General features: G+C 33.5%; 2 long non-coding RNA genes across 2 annotated transcripts; one reads left to right on the top strand and one right to left on the bottom strand.

Moving 5' to 3' along the window:
* Positions 1 to 5,549: 5,549 nt before the first annotated feature.
* LOC147502178 (uncharacterized) lies at positions 5,550 to 6,994 on the top strand. Its single transcript, XR_015219943.1, has 4 exons — positions 5,550 to 5,685; positions 6,178 to 6,258; positions 6,575 to 6,667; positions 6,774 to 6,994. It is a non-coding gene; the product is annotated as an uncharacterized LOC147502178 (long non-coding RNA).
* An 8,876-nt stretch (positions 6,995 to 15,870) lies between these two features.
* On the bottom strand, positions 15,871 to 17,636 carry LOC147502177 (uncharacterized). Its single transcript, XR_015219940.1, has 2 exons — positions 17,559 to 17,636; positions 15,871 to 16,145 (listed from the first exon to the last, which is right to left on the bottom strand). It is a non-coding gene; the product is annotated as an uncharacterized LOC147502177 (long non-coding RNA).
* Positions 17,637 to 18,267: the final 631 nt, after the last annotated feature.

Genomic DNA, 18,267 nt, shown 5'->3' with positions numbered 1-18,267 from the left:
CCCATTCCACCTTTGCCCGCTTCTTCTTCTCTGTTACTCTTAAATTCTTCCATATCAATTATATTGTAGAATTTATTAAGTATAATTTTTTCTTTCTTTTCTTGTATGGCGCAAGTATTAACAGTTTTATTGAACAACATAGTAATTTAGACTACTTAACACACAATAAATTCACATGCGCCATTCACTGACCTGTATACGTAAATAGAAATGGCTGTCACTTGACACGGTAAAATTCAAGAGCCCCCCAGTCTCTTAGGGATTCTGGTTTGGCAACAGAAGCTATAACTGAGACATAGCCTTCGATTTTGGAGGAGCTGCAATGGAGAATTCGATTTTGGAGAATTTGATTTCGGTGCTGGAGAGAGAAATAGGAGAGGAGAGAGAGAAAACCCTTCGTAATTTCTATTTTGTGTTTTGTTGAGATTGTGGGACGGGCTTTAAGGACGTGAACAGTAGGATGTCACAAGAATTTCATCTTATCCAAAGATATATATATATATATATATATATATATATATATATATATATATATATATATATATATATATATATGAAGCTTTGCACAAAAGTCCTTGGCGTGTTATACAAAAATTCAATTTGATAATTCACAGTACAATTATAATTTGTTGTTTCAGATTTGTCTATTGTGAGAATGCATTTGACCATTAGGATGAACTCACTTGGATTTCTATTGACAAGCTTTGCTCCCTAGTATGTACCTGATTCCATAAACTTAGATTTCTTTTTCTTTTTTGTTCGGGAGCAAAACGGTGCCTCATACACTAAGCCTCGAGTGGTTGTAACATAAAATAAAATACAATAACCAAACTTAAGCACTTCAAAGCTGTACCAAGTAGTGAACTTGTTAGACACTAAACATACATATATTAATACATACATGACCTTCTGGCATTCTCAAGTTTACATATATGCACGAACTTGTTATCTGTTGCGAGTAGAGAAAAATTCCTCTATTCCTATATTCTTCATAATATCACAAGTGTTAAAATGTCTTATTGGTTGTACCAATTTTTTGCTTTTATAAATTGTGCATATCATTCATTTAGTGAGATGAGTTTTAGCACACTGTCTTAAGCGGTTTTTTCTTTTATCGATTTCTTTTACATGACTAAAATAAGGCGTTCACTCTTTGCGTTTTTGTACATTAAGTTCTTGGAACTATTTAACTTAAATTAGGTGAACTTTTGCAGGGGACGTGATCATATTGAGAAAAAAGATGTCAATGTGGTCAATATGAGCATTGGTATGATGTGCTCATTTTTTTATTTGTATTATTTTTTAATTATAAAAATTGACACTAACCACAAATTTTGATGCTATTTGGAACTATTGCATGCAAGTCTGGGAATTGTCACTTGTTACCCTGTGCAAAGCCATTGCTATTTGGTATGTACGAATGGAATAATATTCTTGACCTTGTGCGAAGCCTTTACTTATATGTGTTTTTTACTCATAAGTTCTAACCTCACACCACTCTCTCACAACCTACACATATACACATGTAAATTTGCATTATAATTTAACTTGATGTATTCCACTTAATGAAGACAAAAGAGATAGCTTAATCAAGTACTCAACTAGCCAACTTTCTGTTTCTTCCTAGGTGTACTTTGGAAAGAGTGCAACATGGATCCTAGCTGCCACTTCACCTATATTTCAAAACATGTCTTAATGATACATAACTTGGTTCTTAGCAATTAGTTCTCGGTCATTCAAGGTATAATATGCTGGTTGGCCAGTAAGCTTGGGATATCTTTCATTGTGCAGGTACAAAGTGATTGTATAAAGGTTACCTAGTCTAAGCTTGGGAGAACATATACATTATAGTCACGGATCCAAAGTCTAAATATCCTTATCTATCTATGTGAGTATAACCATACTCTCCTCTTTACTTTCTTTGTCCTTAATATAGGGGTATCAAAATATGTTATTGCTTATACCAAATTTTGCACTTATAATGGGTGCATTATTTCATTTAGTAAGATGGCTTTCACTGACCTTTTGTAATTTTCTTTTGTTCAGTAGTGACTTGTCATGACTAATTGATTTAAATTAATTAACAAATGGGCTCTTTACTTAACACCATGTGAATATTATTATTTTACTAAACCATGTGCTTATCTTTCATTTTTCAATTATTTTTAATTGTAAAAGTTCATTGCTAACTACAAGTCAACAACTTAGATTATTATCTTGGGAACTCCTGCAGGTTTTTGCAAATTGTTTGGGGGCATCATTGATCAAGTTCCCTAGCTTGTATACATTGTGTGTAGGCCATTGCTTGTAATTGGCATGCAAGAATGGGATAATCTTCAATGATGGATGGATGACCTGAGCATAAAGTGATTTGTTTAGCTAGGTAATGAATAATTTGTTGGCCTCGCTGAATGTAATGGAAAAGTGTTTTACAATGTTAGTTATTGGTCATTTCAAAAAAATTGCAACGATGTATACTTGTTCGTTATTGTTATTCACTCCATATATTAATGGAAATTTCAAAGTTGCATACTTGTCATGTTATGGTTTGAAATATTGGAACGTAGTACATGCGAAATGATATTAGCTAAAAATATATGGTTGAGGTTATTGTAAATGTTCTAATTTTATTTTTGAGAATTTTGTAGTTGTTTTATTGGTGAAATAAGTTTACAAGTTAGGCATTGAATTACAGGTTATTATGTAGTATCTTTGGTAGGAAAAATATAATAATAATATAAATAATATAATTTAAAAAAAAAGATTTAGATGACGGTTTTAGAAGAACTATCATAGTGTAAACTTTTTGTTGACGCATTTTTCTTCCATAAAATGACGGTTACACAATAGACAATGGGCATTTTTTGATGGTTTTGTCGTGAAGTGTTAGAAAATATTGTGAATTTCTTGACGGTTCAAACTATAATTTATGACGGTTGCATATGAGGTGTCATAATAAAATTTACCTACTATGACGTTTTAAAGACTAACATATGTCATAATGGGAGGGACTTTTATGACGTCTTTCTATGAACCGTCATAAATTTAATGACGGTTTTGGTTGACTTTTTATGACACCCCCAGTAATGATGACTATTTTTTCATTCAGAAAATGTCATGATATGTATGTCATGACAGCTAAAAGATGACATAAAAAGCCCTTTTTTTAGTAGTGGTCCCTTTTAAATGCACTTATCCTCATCACACATGTTAATCTTCTAAAAAAAAAAAACGTATTAAAAACGAGTAGGATCAATTATCAGATATGTTCGATTGTTCCCATTTGGTAAATACAACATTAAGTTCTCTGTTCTATAGTACAAAATATCAAGATATGGGTGTTTATCGATACTCAATTTCTTAATATGTATCATGGATATATCCATCTCTTTGGGGATATTTTACATTGTTTGATATGCAAATATCATGGATATATCTAAAATATCGTGGATATTGTGGATATTTCTTGATATATTACGATATATCATTTATATTTATTTGAAATATAATGATAAATATTATATAAAATTGTTATTTAAACAAAATATCACTAAATATCACAATATATATTAAAATATTAAAAATATCGTTAAAATATCACCGATATTTACAGTTGTATATATCTCTAAACTTATCGTGATATTTATATATCTTTTGCTGAAATTTTGATATTTATCGCGAAATATCGCGATATTAGGTTTATTCTATAATCCTACCTATATTAATATTTGTTCTCCCAATATGCTCACATTAAGCCATGTATGTCAGCATTATTTTTAAAAAATCCCCACTTAAAAAATAATTACTATATTGATTACCGAGCTAGCCATATTATTGGTGTGTTTAGCAAATTATAAAAAAAACATTTTGGTCTTTTCTCATGTGTAGGAAAACAAAAACAAAATACACGCCCATATTTGAGTTATACACCGGGGGTAATTAAGTAATTAACCACCGAAAACAGAAACAAAACCCCACCCTACTCCAAACTCTCTCAAAGAAATCAACATCTCTCTAATCTCTCTCTCTCTCTATACAATCTTTCTAAAGAAGAAGATATGAAAAATGGCTTTTGGGCTATAAATTAGTGTTTATTCTTTGAATGGTATACTATCTGTGTTTCTAGCAAAGAAATTGTATCGTCGGGGGTTGGGCTTATTTTCAAGGGTTTTAGCAGAATGTGGTATATGTCTTAAGTCTTAACAATGCTACTTTTGCTACTATTCTTAGGGAGTGTAGTGGTGAGAATTTGAGTTATACTATGTTGATCAAATTCACGCTAAGATTATGCACTACCAAAAAAACGAGTTTACCCGAGAGACACCATAAAGAATACCCGACGGATTCCGTCGGTAGGACGTTACCAACACATTTTGTCAGTCGGGTATAATCTGACCATTTGTCGGGTAATCTCCCTGGTACCCGACGGTTCTACAAGAGTTGTTAACGGTCGACATATCTCTTCTAAATACCAAGCGGCAAACTAATTTCGCTTCCCACATATTTTTTTTGGAAAATTAAAAAAATAACCAAAAAAGACCTAAAACTAACTGTTTAGGTTGCATCGAACAAAAAGATAAAAGCTATTTAGTCACATCCATCGATAGTATTAACCTTTCCTTCAACCACCGGTCAATGAATCACATCCATCGGCAGTATTGACCTTTCCTTCAACCACCGCTCAATGAATCACATCCATCGGCAGTATCCGAAAGATCTCTTTCTCACCGTCTCTCTCAAAAAGCTTTGATTTTCAAAGTTGGTTCTCTTATATATTCAAGATTAATTAATTTTTTGTTCTCTTTGGTTTTACTTTAGATATTGATTCTCTTAAGTAATTTTATAGGTTGATTTAAAGCTCAAATTACTGCTAGAGAAAGAATCAATTTTTCAGGTTGGGTATTTTTTTTTATTGAGATTTCCTTTAGATTTTAGGTTGCTTTATAATTTGTTTCAATTGGTTACTATTATTTCGTTTCATGAAATGAATTAAAGCTTGGTTTTGGTGTTGGGTTAGTCAAAGCTTCAGCTTTTGGTTAGTTCACTTTGGCTAGCACCCCGCTATGTTGCTCTTAGATGAATTAGCTTGGGAAAGTTGGCCACCAGCTCTTCGCGCTTTGGTTCCTAAGTGCTCCCTGAGTTCAACTCATCGTACCACACAAGTTCATAGTCTTTCAATTGCGTAGCATGAAGCTTGACCTGTTTGTGGTCTTGAAGGTTTTTATGATTGAAAGCTTTCTCCATATAACTTAAATAATCAACGAACTCATCCGACGTGACTCGACCTTTCTCTGGATTTGAATTAAATTGCCTCGTTTATTATTTAGGTCTATTACCTTGGCAACACCTCCTGGAAACCTTCTTGATTTTAAGATGTTATTGCTGTTTGGTTATGGATCGGTGCTTTTAGGAGGTGCTGAATGCACCTAGAATAACCTCCTAGACAGGAAGATTGACTCAAAGGTATTATCCCTTTTTGTTCTGTTAATAGATACAAATGCCATGGCGTGTAATGTAGTATGTACCTTGTCCCTTCAGGAGGCAAAAGATGCGTTTAAAGCACTCTTGGAATATGCTATTATTGAATATGAATGGAATCTGACTGCTAATGTTGAATCTGCTGTTGAGCGAGTTAGACATCGCAAGGATCTTTTTGAAAGCTATTTGGCAGAACTTAAGAAAAAGGTAAAATTTTACTGTAGTTATTATTTGTTAGACACCAATGATCTTTATATATAATCATCACAATCCAATTCCTTTTCAGCTGCTTATAGCTAAATAATTTATTGTTTTATCTCCTATATAATAGCTACATTCTGTTTGCTGCTTGAATTTGTTGCTCACTTACACCTATCATTAAAAAATTCTTACCAGAGAAAATCAAACTTTCAACTTGAAATGGGCACAATAAGTATTGTGGATAAAAGCTTTTCAATAGTTATATTTACACTTGTACAGTGTAATGTGTAATTCCAAACTAGCAACATGATGAGTATTTTAAAAAAGAGAAGACATAACAGTTTAGTGGGGTTTTATGTGCATAGTCAAAAGGTTCTGATAGAATTATCCTCGTTGGTTAGATATATTTTAATCCTTATGGTCGTGGCAGATATTTCTTGGTGTTTTCTTATTAAAAACATTATTGTTTACTGTTTCCATTGTGGAATTCTGATGCAGGAGAAGGCAAAGGCCCATGAGGAGCATAAAAGGAATATTAGGGAATACAAGCAGTTCCTGCAGTCCTGTGACTTCATTAAGGTACATGTAGAAAAAAAAAAAGGTTTTTGGTTATACGGACTATACTATAGTAGAAATTGTGTGAACTGCATGTGCTCCCATTGCGGAGCATGTGCTCACTCTATGTTAGGCGTGTACCTTTGTCATGCATTGTTGTGCCTTTCTTAATCAGCTTGAGCTTCTGTAGCAAAGTGGTAGGTCGGGTTGAAGCCTTAGGTTGGTAGGCATGGTTGTGTTTTTCTCTATCAGCTTGGGCTCTTGGAGTAGAGTGGTCTTTCATAGAACCTATCTACAATCTTTAGTTATTCATGTATTGTAATTGACCTTTCATTTGCAGGCAAACATCCAGTGGCGTAAAGTTCAAGATCGCTTGGAGGAGGATGAGAGATGCTTGCGTCTGGAGAAACTTGACCGCCTGGAAATATTCGAGGTTACTTTTCTCATATTACTACTTAGTACTTACCTTGTCACTTGAAGCATCATTGACTTTCGTATCATCTTGCTTTCAAGCTGCTAACGAGATGCTTTATTTTCAGGTTTGCTGATGCTTGAGGATGAGGTTTCCCTCATTGTTTTAGTAACAAAATGAAAAATGGATAATGTAGATTGTAATTGGGGTTTTTGCTTCTAGTGATTTTTGGTATGAGATATTAAGGATGAATATGGTAGAACATACACCATCATGATACATTTCAGTCTGGTTAGTGTTCAGGTGTTAAGCATTTCGAGAATAAATCAAAGACACCCATATGTTCTTATTTGGTCTTATGAATTATATTTTGTTATTTTGGCTTACTTCATTTTTGTTGTACTAAGTGTAGCTCTTTTGTAATAATTGTGATGTTGGCCTGAAAAATAATGTGATGTTGGGATCTTTTATTAAAATCCCAATATATATATATATATATATATATATATATATATATATATATATATATATATATTTAAAAAAAAAACTAATTTCCGACGGACATAAACTGTCGCAGGTATACCTGACGGTCATAGACAGTAGGAATATCAAATCATTTAAACCTAATTTCCGACGGACATAAACTGTCACAGGTATACCCGACAATCAAAGATAGCAGGAATATCCGACGGTCCAAAACTGTAGGAATGTCTGTCGGCAAAGATCATCAACTCCGACGACCTATTCTGACTGATTTTAACCGTCGGAAGCCTATGTCGACCGAGCATTTTTCGACGATCTTGCGGCAGTTTTGGTCTGTCGGGTAATACCTTTCGCGACAGCCATAGTTAGTCGGGTAAAGTCATTCTTTTTGTAGTGATGCATTATGGTTTTGAAACTGATTCAATAGTATGTAACCCTTTTGATTGATTTGTATTCAAAGAGTGGAGACATAAGTTTTCACTTTAGGGGTACTCTTTATTTTTGAGATTTATGGTCTTGATTTTGTTGGTTTCTAAGCTTCAGTGAAGTTTAGATATTGTTTCAGTGTTGGGTATGTTTCAATGCTTTTTGTTTCAATGAAATTTAGATACTTTATTTTAATTGTTTAAACTTTTTTCCTTTGGGGGTCTAAAAAGTTGTATTTTGGTTCAAGTTTGGATGGTTTTGGGGTAAATTTGAAGCAAAGCTAAAAAAAAAATAAAAATGAATGATTTTTGTTGAAGAGTGGAAGAAAATAATAAAATTAGTTTGTGTCATGCACTGAGAATTATGTGTTATGTTGGTGCTACTGTGCAGATAAAACGTCTCTGAGGATTGAGGACGTTTTCGATTGTTGGATTTTGGGATGGACCGGAATAGTTGGCTGTGGAGGCTGGAAGAAATCATCGGAGAAAAGTCCTGGTGAAATTGAAAGTTTTGGATCAATGTCGTCTCATTCCGAACGCTACTCTGATGATCAGGTAGGTGAGCTCTTTCTATTGAACTCATCCTTTGTTCTTTCCATTAGTATTTAGTAATCAAATTTTAAAAAGTTCCCTTCTCATCTTGATTCAAAATGTTGTTGTATAACACTTGAGTAATTGAGTCATCCATATTTAGGCTACAGTCCATTGTTTGATTAAATTCTGGGAGTTCTCTCTCAAAGTTGTTGTCACGCAACACCATTTCTTGGGTAGCAGTGATCTCTGGTCTGTCTCAAAACGGACATGAAAATTAAAGAAGCTATTAATCTATTTTATTAAATGCAAAATCAGGTACTATCCCTACCCCCTATGTCTTTTCCATTGCACTGAGTGCTTCTACGAAAATTGGAATGCACAAGCATGGGGAGCAGCTGCATGGACAAGTCCTTAAGTGGGTGTTAAGCCTTTTCGCAATCGGAGAGTTTATTTCAGTGAAATGATGATGATTCCAATTATCCAGTGGATTCTACTGATGCTAGGTTTGCTGTTATGGGGATTATTAACTTCATCCCCTATTTTAAGTGGCTTGTAATATTATTATGCAATCTATTTTTGTTTTTAATGAATTTTAATCTTATTTGTACTTAATTATATACTTATTAATTTAGATTATAGAGTTGGATACTTGCTTGGTTGCATACTGGTAGCAAGCGTTATGTGGTGTATTCTATTGTTTATTTGACTCCTTACCTAAGGTTAGTTATTTTGTCATTTATCAATGTATCATTATTAAGTTTGTTTGTTATTATGTCCCTGTGCACGTTAAGTGATGGTTAGGTGTTTTAAAGCTCCTATAGTTTGAAGTGTTGCGCCTATATGTGCGAATTAGCGTCTTCAATTATCGGTGAAATAGTCTATGGCATTATTTAGAGTGTGTCACTTGGATAAGTAGTTTACTTAAAAGAATTAGTTGGTCTAGAAGCTATGAACCTGAGAATGGGGTTTTGTTTATGGGCCTGATTCCTTGGATAGTAGTAAGGACTAAGGCTTAAACATGTACGTATGTAGCTTAATAATAGGTACGGGGGATAACATTTTCGTAGGAGAGTATATACATATGCAGAGTATGCATGTATATAATTTAAGTATGCAGTCATCACAGTCATTCATGTCTTTGATGAGATGCCATAAATCATCTCCTCATGGGTAGTAGCATCACTTAATGTTTACGTAGCACTGTATTTGATGTAAATCAGAGCACTTAGTTGTTCTTTTCTAAATAAGAGCAATGATTAATATATTTGCTTTCTAGCGTAGCCTTTAACATAGATATAATATGTAGCCGATGTTAGTTGGTATTGTTCGTTGCGACTCCCTTCTTACAATTTCATTTGAAAGAGATTGTTCACATCTTTATAATAGGTGAATGTGTTACAGATTCTTTTATATGCTCCAAGATTTGTAATAGACATCCATGATTCCTGTTCTCTGTGTACCTGTAGATCACATTTTGTTTTGTTTTCCCCTCTTTTTGTGTGATATACTAAATTGTAGTGATTTATGTAACAGGTTTTTGCTTCTGCAAATGCTACACCTAGTCTTGGAAGGTATTCATCTTTTAAAAGAGAGGTAATGATGCCTTGACTTGGCGGGGCTTTTTGATCATTTCTATCTTTTCATTTGTAGGAGTTTTGCAAAGCTTTTTTTTTACACAATTACGTCTTTAGTCTTACTGTTACAACTTTTCTATAAAACAGGTTGTGACAATTACAAGTGCTGCATTAGATAAATTTAAGAATGATGCTAAGAAGATGGTTGTTGCATTGGTAGATATGAAAGTATGGAACTAACGTGCTTTTGTTCCTCCACAACATTTCATTCATTTAGTACAGAATAGGTAAGCTTGATACATTATTATTGTTTGTAGGACTTTGATAATGTATGTTGGTGATCAACACTTCAGGCTATTCTTGATGAGGCTAACCATTTAGGCATATTATACATCTTATTACTTGGCTTATTATATGCTCAAGGTGTAGTTTCTTCTGATTTAATATAGTAATCGCTATTTTTTTTTTTCTGAATTTGTTCATTATGAAATTTGTATAACAGAAAACCCACCATCTGAAATAAATGAAAAGATAGTCTATGGTACGGTGTATAACAAATTGTTTAGGTGTGTGATTGGTAGCAACTTCTATTCTTTTTAGTGGTTTCCGAGATAAAAGTGCTTATTATACTTCAAAGCATCTTCTACATGTATTTTTCCATCAAATTCTTTTTCTGTTTACTTAAGCTCATTCACAATATATAGATTTGTGTAGAAAAGTAATTTTATAGGTATATAAGTATATTATGGTGTAGGGAAAGTAAGGAACTGATTTTTTTTCCTTATAACTTTTTTAGAAATAGCTTTTAGCTTCCAATTTAAGAAATAGGATTCAAAACCCAACCCTTCGTATAAGAGGTTTTTTTAGACTCATTTTCATTTAGATGTATTGGATTTCTGGTTGGTTTTCGTTTCAATACCCATTTTTCTGATTGATTGCTTTAAATTTATTCCTTATATAGTACCTATTTAAGTGAGGAGGTTATACATAACAGGTTAGTATTTCCATTCTTAATTCTTTTAAATTTTTTGTTTTCCTTTATATCCAATGTAATGTTCCCTTATGTTTCCATTGATAGTTCCATTAGAGTTTAGTTCATTTTCCTCGGTGTCTTTTCCTTTTTGCATTTATCAGGATTTTTGTTCTATGAAATATATCCAATTAATACTTGGTATGCATGTTCCTTTATCTTTTGTGGATAAATATGCTATTTGATATGATAAAAAATCATTTTCATTGTTCAAGACATTCAAAAGTCATATTTAAATTTCAGGAGTATAGATCTCACCTTATGGGATGATTGGTTATTAAATGGTGCATGTTCCTTCTTTTAATATTGTTATCATACAATGAAATATATTGTTTGCTTTGGAGCTTTTGAGAACCAAATTAAATATCACAAGTCAAATTAACATGTCTTAAATTAACAGGCCCGACCATTATTCTTTATAGTTGAGTACTTTATGAATTAGTCTCATATGAGATGGTCTTTAGGGGTTTTATAACTAATTTGGATGGGTTTTCATCTTCCTTCATAAGCATCTGAAGTGGATTTTCTGATTAGATTTTCCTTAGATTATCTTTCACTGATTTGAACCATAATATAGTATAGATTTTTTGCAGATTCCAATCCGAAACTACATTTACATTTAACCATAATTGCATGTCAAGTTCCCTAAGCTGAGAAGCATTAGTACATTCTTTTTTAACCGAGCTTTTTATTTACAAAGTTGAGGTTCATTGGTCTGAAGATGATAAAGTCAAGTAGAAGTCCATGAAAAGTGTATTGATCGCTCAGCTGTGCTTATCTTGAATGTTGAAAGGCTAAGTGTTGGTATAACACTCCATTTTTTTTTTCTATTTTCCTAGTACAATAAATAATAATAATAATAATAATAGATAAAATAAAATAAAAAAGGATAAAAATTAGTGGAGATAGGAAAGGTAAAGAGATAAACTTTCATCCCTGTTTTCGAGGGTTTTGAAAAAAAAAGAAAAAATAGTTTACACAAGAGTTTACACAGAGATTTTTAACAAAGAGAAAGGGAAAGATTAAGGGGATTGCTTTATGACGATTGTTGCGGGGCGTTATTCGTTCTCAAGTTTTTATTCCTTCACGCTTCTCGTAAACATAATAGAGGTGAGTAGATATTTTATTATCATTCACTGAACTATTGGATTTTTATGTGGCTTATAGCCTATTTAAACTTCTATCGAAAATATATGTTTTTCCGTTTTGTTCTACTTATTCTTGAACTATTCTACGTACTATTGAAACCAAGCTATATTGATAAACAAATTTGACTACTAATCATTTTTTTTTAATTAGTTATACACTGTTGATATAAACTGTTATTATTAGAGTTGTTGATTTGGTGGTTTAAATGTTTGAATGGGTTGATTTTTTATTTGATTGATTTTATTGGATTGTGTTGTTTGAACTGTGGAGTGAATATATGGGTTGTTGTGTTTTAAGCGAGTGTTTGGTTGTTTAAATTTCTTGGTTATTGTTGTCGAGTGAAGGGTAGATGTTGGTGGTTTGGGTACGGTGGAAGCTTTGGGCAGGACAGTAATGGAGTCAAGATCGGTTTTTGGGAACTGAGGGGAATCGAGTTTTGGTGGTATCAAGATGTTGGGTTTTTGAGGAGAATCAAAACCGAATGGTTTTGGTGTATGGTGGGGAGTGAGAGTGGTGGTGGCTGATTTTGGTGGAGGTAGCGAGCTGTGAGGAAGAAGAAGAAGAAGGTAGCGATGTTGTTCCTATGTTTTTGTTGGGCTTGGGCCGAATTTGAATGGTGGGCTTGAGTTGTTTTATAAACTTTTAGGCTTAAGTAGTTTATGGTTTTGGACTTGAGTTGTTGGACTGGTTTCTATTATTTTTGTGGGCCGGGTCCTTTTTATTTTAAGTAGACCGGATTCTATTAATTTAGATGGGCTTTGGGTTAGAGTTTGTTTTGGTCCGAGTCTGTGCCTGGTCTGGAATCAAGTTTTCACCTAGTTAGGGTCAGATTCAAACTCTTGCCAAAACATGAAAAAATGAGTTTTCTGAATCTTATTTCCAACCCAATTAGCCTTGTCACATTCCGAGGTTTGTGGTGGTAGATATGATGTCTGGAAGTTTGGTTGACAGAAAACTGTGCGTTAGAAAACAATTTCTACTCAATGTGTTCAAGTCCAGTTTTAATTTAGTTAGAGTTTGAACTAGATTTTTATGAAGACATGAAAAAGTAATATTTGGAATTCTGCTTTCTATTCCAATTGGCCTCATCGCATTCGAAGGCTCGTGGAATTAATTATGGTATCTGGAAGTTTGACTGTCAGAAAATAGTGCGTCAGAAATCAGTTTCTGGGCACTGTGTTCGAGCCTAGTTTTCAAACATTTAGAATGAGATTGAGTTTTTTTTGTAAAATATAAGAAAGTAAGTTTTGTGTGTTAGCTTTTCAATGCAAAAAGCATCGATGCATTTGGACACCTGTAGAAAGCATTGTGTCATTCAAAAGAGAGTCTGTCAGAAATCTAGTTTGCTAAAAATTAGAATTTTTACCAACTTTGAACTATTTTTACTCCGAGATAGAATGATATTGGGACTTCGAGTTCTACATGAAAAAGTAAGTATACCTATCCTAGTTTTCAAAAAATCAACCCATTCAAACATTTAAACCCCCAAATCAACAACTCTAATAATAATAGTTTATATCAACAGTGTATAACTAATTAAAAAAAACGATTAGTAGTCAAATCTGTTTATCAATATAGCTTGGTTTCAAAAGTACGCAGAATAGTTCGAGAATAAGTAGAACAAAATGGAAAAGCATATATTTTTGACAGAAGTTTAAATAGGCTATAAACCACGTAAAAATCCAATAGTTCAGTGAATGATAATAAAATATCTACTCACCTCTATTATGTTTACGAGAAGCGTGAAGGAATAAAAACTTGAGAACGAATAACGCCCCGCAACAATCGTCAGAAAGCAATCCCCCTAATCTTTCCCTTTCTCTCTGTTAAAAATCTCCATGTAAACTCCTGTGTAAATTTTTTTTTATTATTTTTTTTTCTAAACCCCCGAAAATAGGGATGCAAGTTTATCTCTTTACCTTTCCTATCTCCACTAATCTTTATCCTTTTTTTATTTTATTTTATTTTATCTATTATTATTATTATTATTATTATTATTATTATTATTATTTATTGTACTAGGAAAATAGAAAAAAGCGGGTGTTATAATATACACATCTTAAAGGAATCTCGTCCCGAGATTCTAGGAAAGAATGTAGATCAACCAAGCAAACACTACGCCAAACAATAAATCTTCATAGACTCTAAAGTTAACGGATTATATCCCAACAACTAAGCTTCAAGAAATAATCTAAAACATGCCATCAAAATTAATGAAACACGTTATTTATAGCTTGCACCCAAATGTCATAGTAAACAAATATCAGAAATGAGATATAAGTGTATACACATATACAATAATGTATAACCTTACATCTGGACATACGTAAATTAAAACCATGTAATGAGAAACACCACTTTATACGAAAATGTAGAAGACCAAAATCCAAAACGGGAACAAACCAACTTGAAAACAACAAGGAATTTGAACACCACAAAAACACTCCTACTACCCATTACCACAATCCGAGGATCACCTATACCTTCTCATTCTAGGCTAACCTAAGCTAAACTATCACACCCCAAATTTCCAGACAATATTTAAAACAATGATATAAAAAAAAACTGAAATCAAAAGAAAACTAAAAGGAACAACTCTTCATCACATTATTAAACTACAAATAAACTAACCAACTCTATTACATCTGTCTCAAAATAAAACCGTACACTTCAGAAAAACTTAAACCAAAAGACTCCAAGAGCAACTCCAAATCACGTGTCCTCATCCACTGCACTCCACCATCTATGTTTCCAAGAACACACCCACGTTGAAAAACAAAGCAAACATGGGTCAACAAATTGAATTTGCTGGTATGAGGAAGACTAAATGTAAAATAGCAATAGGTTCATATCTTTCGAATAAATGTAATATATTATTTAATCATTTCAACTTGGAAGACAAGTTAACTCTGTATTCTCAAAATGGCATGCAGTTTCTTCGCAAGTAAAATTTCAACTTATTACATACATATACGATAACTTATTTAAATATGAGTTTGATACACTTTACCTTTAAATTAAACCAGCACATCGTCTTAGGGTAGGATAACATCTCAGCATAAAAAGTTAATAAGTCTTACCCTCCTGCAAAACAAAGTTAGATTTCCCAAACGTAATTATTTATAGTATACATCTATTTCACTCTCACTGCAACCATCATGGGTATATATATTATGGTATAATATATCACCAATATTAACTAACATTGATATCACACCACCATATCCATCATATCACGCTAACCATATTCACATTTCTTCGTAAGAAATTATATGCATCATATCATAATATATCACCAATCATATCCAACAACTCGCTCATACTTAAAGCCAATATTTTTTTCTTAAAAACCACTTGTCTACTGATGAGAACGAGAAACTATATCACAAATAGGGAGTACATTCATCCCTCGTGAGTATCAAGTCACACAAACCACGTATACATTTTCTTGTAAGAAATCATGTACATCATAATACATATATATTCATATACAATAACTCAGTCACATGTAAAATCAATGTTTTACTTTAATATCACTCATCTACTTATGAGAACGAGGAAAAAATCACAACCAGAGAGTACATTCATCCATAGTGAGTATCAACTCACACAAACCACATAAACATTTCTTATAAGAAATCATATACATCATATGCAATAGCTCCATCACACGTAAAATCAATATTTTATTTCGCATATTAATTATCTCATTGACTCATTTATTAAAATCAATATTTAAATATTGTCTGAAAATTTGGGGTGTGACAGTTTGGTATCGGAGCTTAGGTTAGCCTAGAATGAAAAGGTCTACGAGATCTTCGGATTGTGGTAATGGGTAGTAGGAGTGTTTTTGTGGTGTTCGAATTTCTTGTTGTTTTTGTCACGCCCTGAGACCCAACACACATCCCGAGGATGAGGAGTGAATCTCGAGGCCGACACCATCCCAATTCTAACGAAATTTCGGCAGAGTTTCCTTTGTTTTATCGACATTCGTATACAAAAAAAACCTGTCATAACCTGGAAATCATATACTACAACCTTCCAACAACCATATCTATATAAAACCAACCTTATACACAACAATATATACATCCACCAAATGTTTAAGTGTAACTGCTACTCAAATACATCAAGTATTACATCAAAATGAGCGAAGCTCTCTCTATACAACCAAAAGGAGCTAATTTCACCCTATACCACAAAATAACTTGACCCTGTCCCTAGTCAAGCATAAGGAAATCTGCCCAAATCCCCATAACCTTCCTCACTAGTGGTAGCGAAAGCCTCTTCCGCAACTGGCTCGGCTGAAATGTTAATGTAGGATAAGCAAACAACTATGCCCAGTAGAAACTTAATGCACATAACCAATAAATAGTCTACTTATAGAAAACATTTAAAATATGCAGGGTTTCCATAATAATATCAAAATATCATAACTATATAATACATCACTAACTAGTAGAAATCATTTCGACATGGTTCGTTAATATTCAAAATATAGTTTTCACAATCATCATACAACTATTGTGGCTGTTGCATCCTATTAGAATTGTGAAGGAATGCGGTAATTTCGGCCCGATCCGCGGGCATATCGCGGTTCAAGATACTTTCAAAGTGTGAACCATGCACCGTTGTTTTCCGATTTTTGCGGCGGGGGAGCGAAATCTTTGTTTTGTTGTGTTCGTACACACAAAATCCCCAAAGCTTTTAGGGCTTAGGTGGGCCCGGTGACCACGACCCCCATACGGGCTGTCACCTAACTTACGGTGGTCAACCGTTCGATGATCCGTTTCTTTCGGGATCGACGACACATCCGGGGTGGATTAACTCTCACTCCTCGCGTTTAAACCGCATCGAGGTAACATGTAATCTCACACAAGCTAAGCACCATACAGCGTGACACGTACAAGCATGGTTATCTAGAAAAGTAGAAAGGGAATTCCCGGACTACATCCTGTGATGCATCCCTTTAAAGATGGCCCACCACCTAGAAAGGTGTACACCACAGTTGGAATCTCAGAGCGAACTGTCGTCTCCGGAAATGCGACAACAGTTCCTTCTTTATAGGAATTCACAATTCCTTTTCTAAATCCCCTCGTGATAAGCATAGTAATATATATATATATATATATATATATATATATATATATATATATATATATATATTTATAAATACTATTGTTATTTCCAAATACTATTGATACATATTTAGTTTTTTTCTTTTAAAACTGTTGGTTCTGTATGTGTGAGTTCCTGGATTTCCAACAATCGAGTAATGCAACCTATGACTCCCAAACGGGCCAGTCATAGTAAATGACAACCGATAATTCCCAAATGGCGAATCATCGTAAATAACAACGAACTATCCGTGGAACAATCCAGAACCTCACACATAGTTACAAACAACCGGGTAATCCTTACCCGCATTACAAAATCCATCTCTTTGTCTCCTTACTGAGACAAGAGACGAGAACCCTTCCCAAAACCAAATTTTCTTTTTTTAACGAAAGAAAACCATCCCAATTACCCATATCTTACAAAACCATTTCACACGAAAGCTATCCGTATATTTAGTTTATATCGCGGAAAAATATAAATGCAAAACATGAATACCATATATACATGCATGGTTGATACGTAAACTATCCCTTCCAATTTAAACAACTCAAATCATGCATGAAAATAAGCAGGCTATATATTGGTATGTAGGTTCCTACCTTAGCAAGCTCCGTTCTCCTCAAGCCCACTTAACCGAATCGAGCCCGCTTAACCGAATGCACTCGTAATTCCTCATATAACATTATATACCCGTAGGTTATTAGAATTTATCGAACGAACGAGAACTTCTTATCTAACGTAAGTCGAGAAGAATCTCGACACTACTAATTTGGTCTCAGGAAATTTTTCCTATAACTACCATTAACAGAGCTATAGGCCATTTCTAGCACTATACCTCACGTCAACACCAATCATATCACTTCCAATTTATAACTACCACAAATTTCACACCCTTCCATTTACATTAATTCTAGCAATATTTACGGTTGTATTCCTTATCAATCGTTCATTACTTAATCTACTCTTAAACAATTATAAACCGACATGAACTGCTAAAAAATGGAGTGGATAATCAAAAATTCTTACCAAGTAAATAAGAATCACTCCTTTAGCTTTCTTTTCCACAAATTCGCTAAGCCATATCCCTCCAACTACCTACTGCCTACATTAAAAACCACCCCATTTCAATTATCTTTCATCAATACAACCAACTCCATCAAAATCGAGTTTAAACTATTAATTTGAAATGAAATTAACTCACCTTTCGTGCAAATACGACGCAACTCCAAGAAATTTTGAATCCCCACACCCGCGCTTAGTGTTTTTTTTTAAGAATTGGGTGTTTGATTTGAGGTTTAATCACTGAAT

This window comes from Coptis chinensis, chromosome 4, assembly GCF_015680905.1.
Source record: "Coptis chinensis isolate HL-2020 chromosome 4, ASM1568090v1, whole genome shotgun sequence".
Classification (NCBI taxonomy): Eukaryota; Viridiplantae; Streptophyta; class Magnoliopsida; order Ranunculales; family Ranunculaceae; genus Coptis; species Coptis chinensis.
The sequence above is the reverse complement of the archived record's forward strand: the minus strand, read 5'-3'. Positions and strand labels throughout refer to the sequence as shown.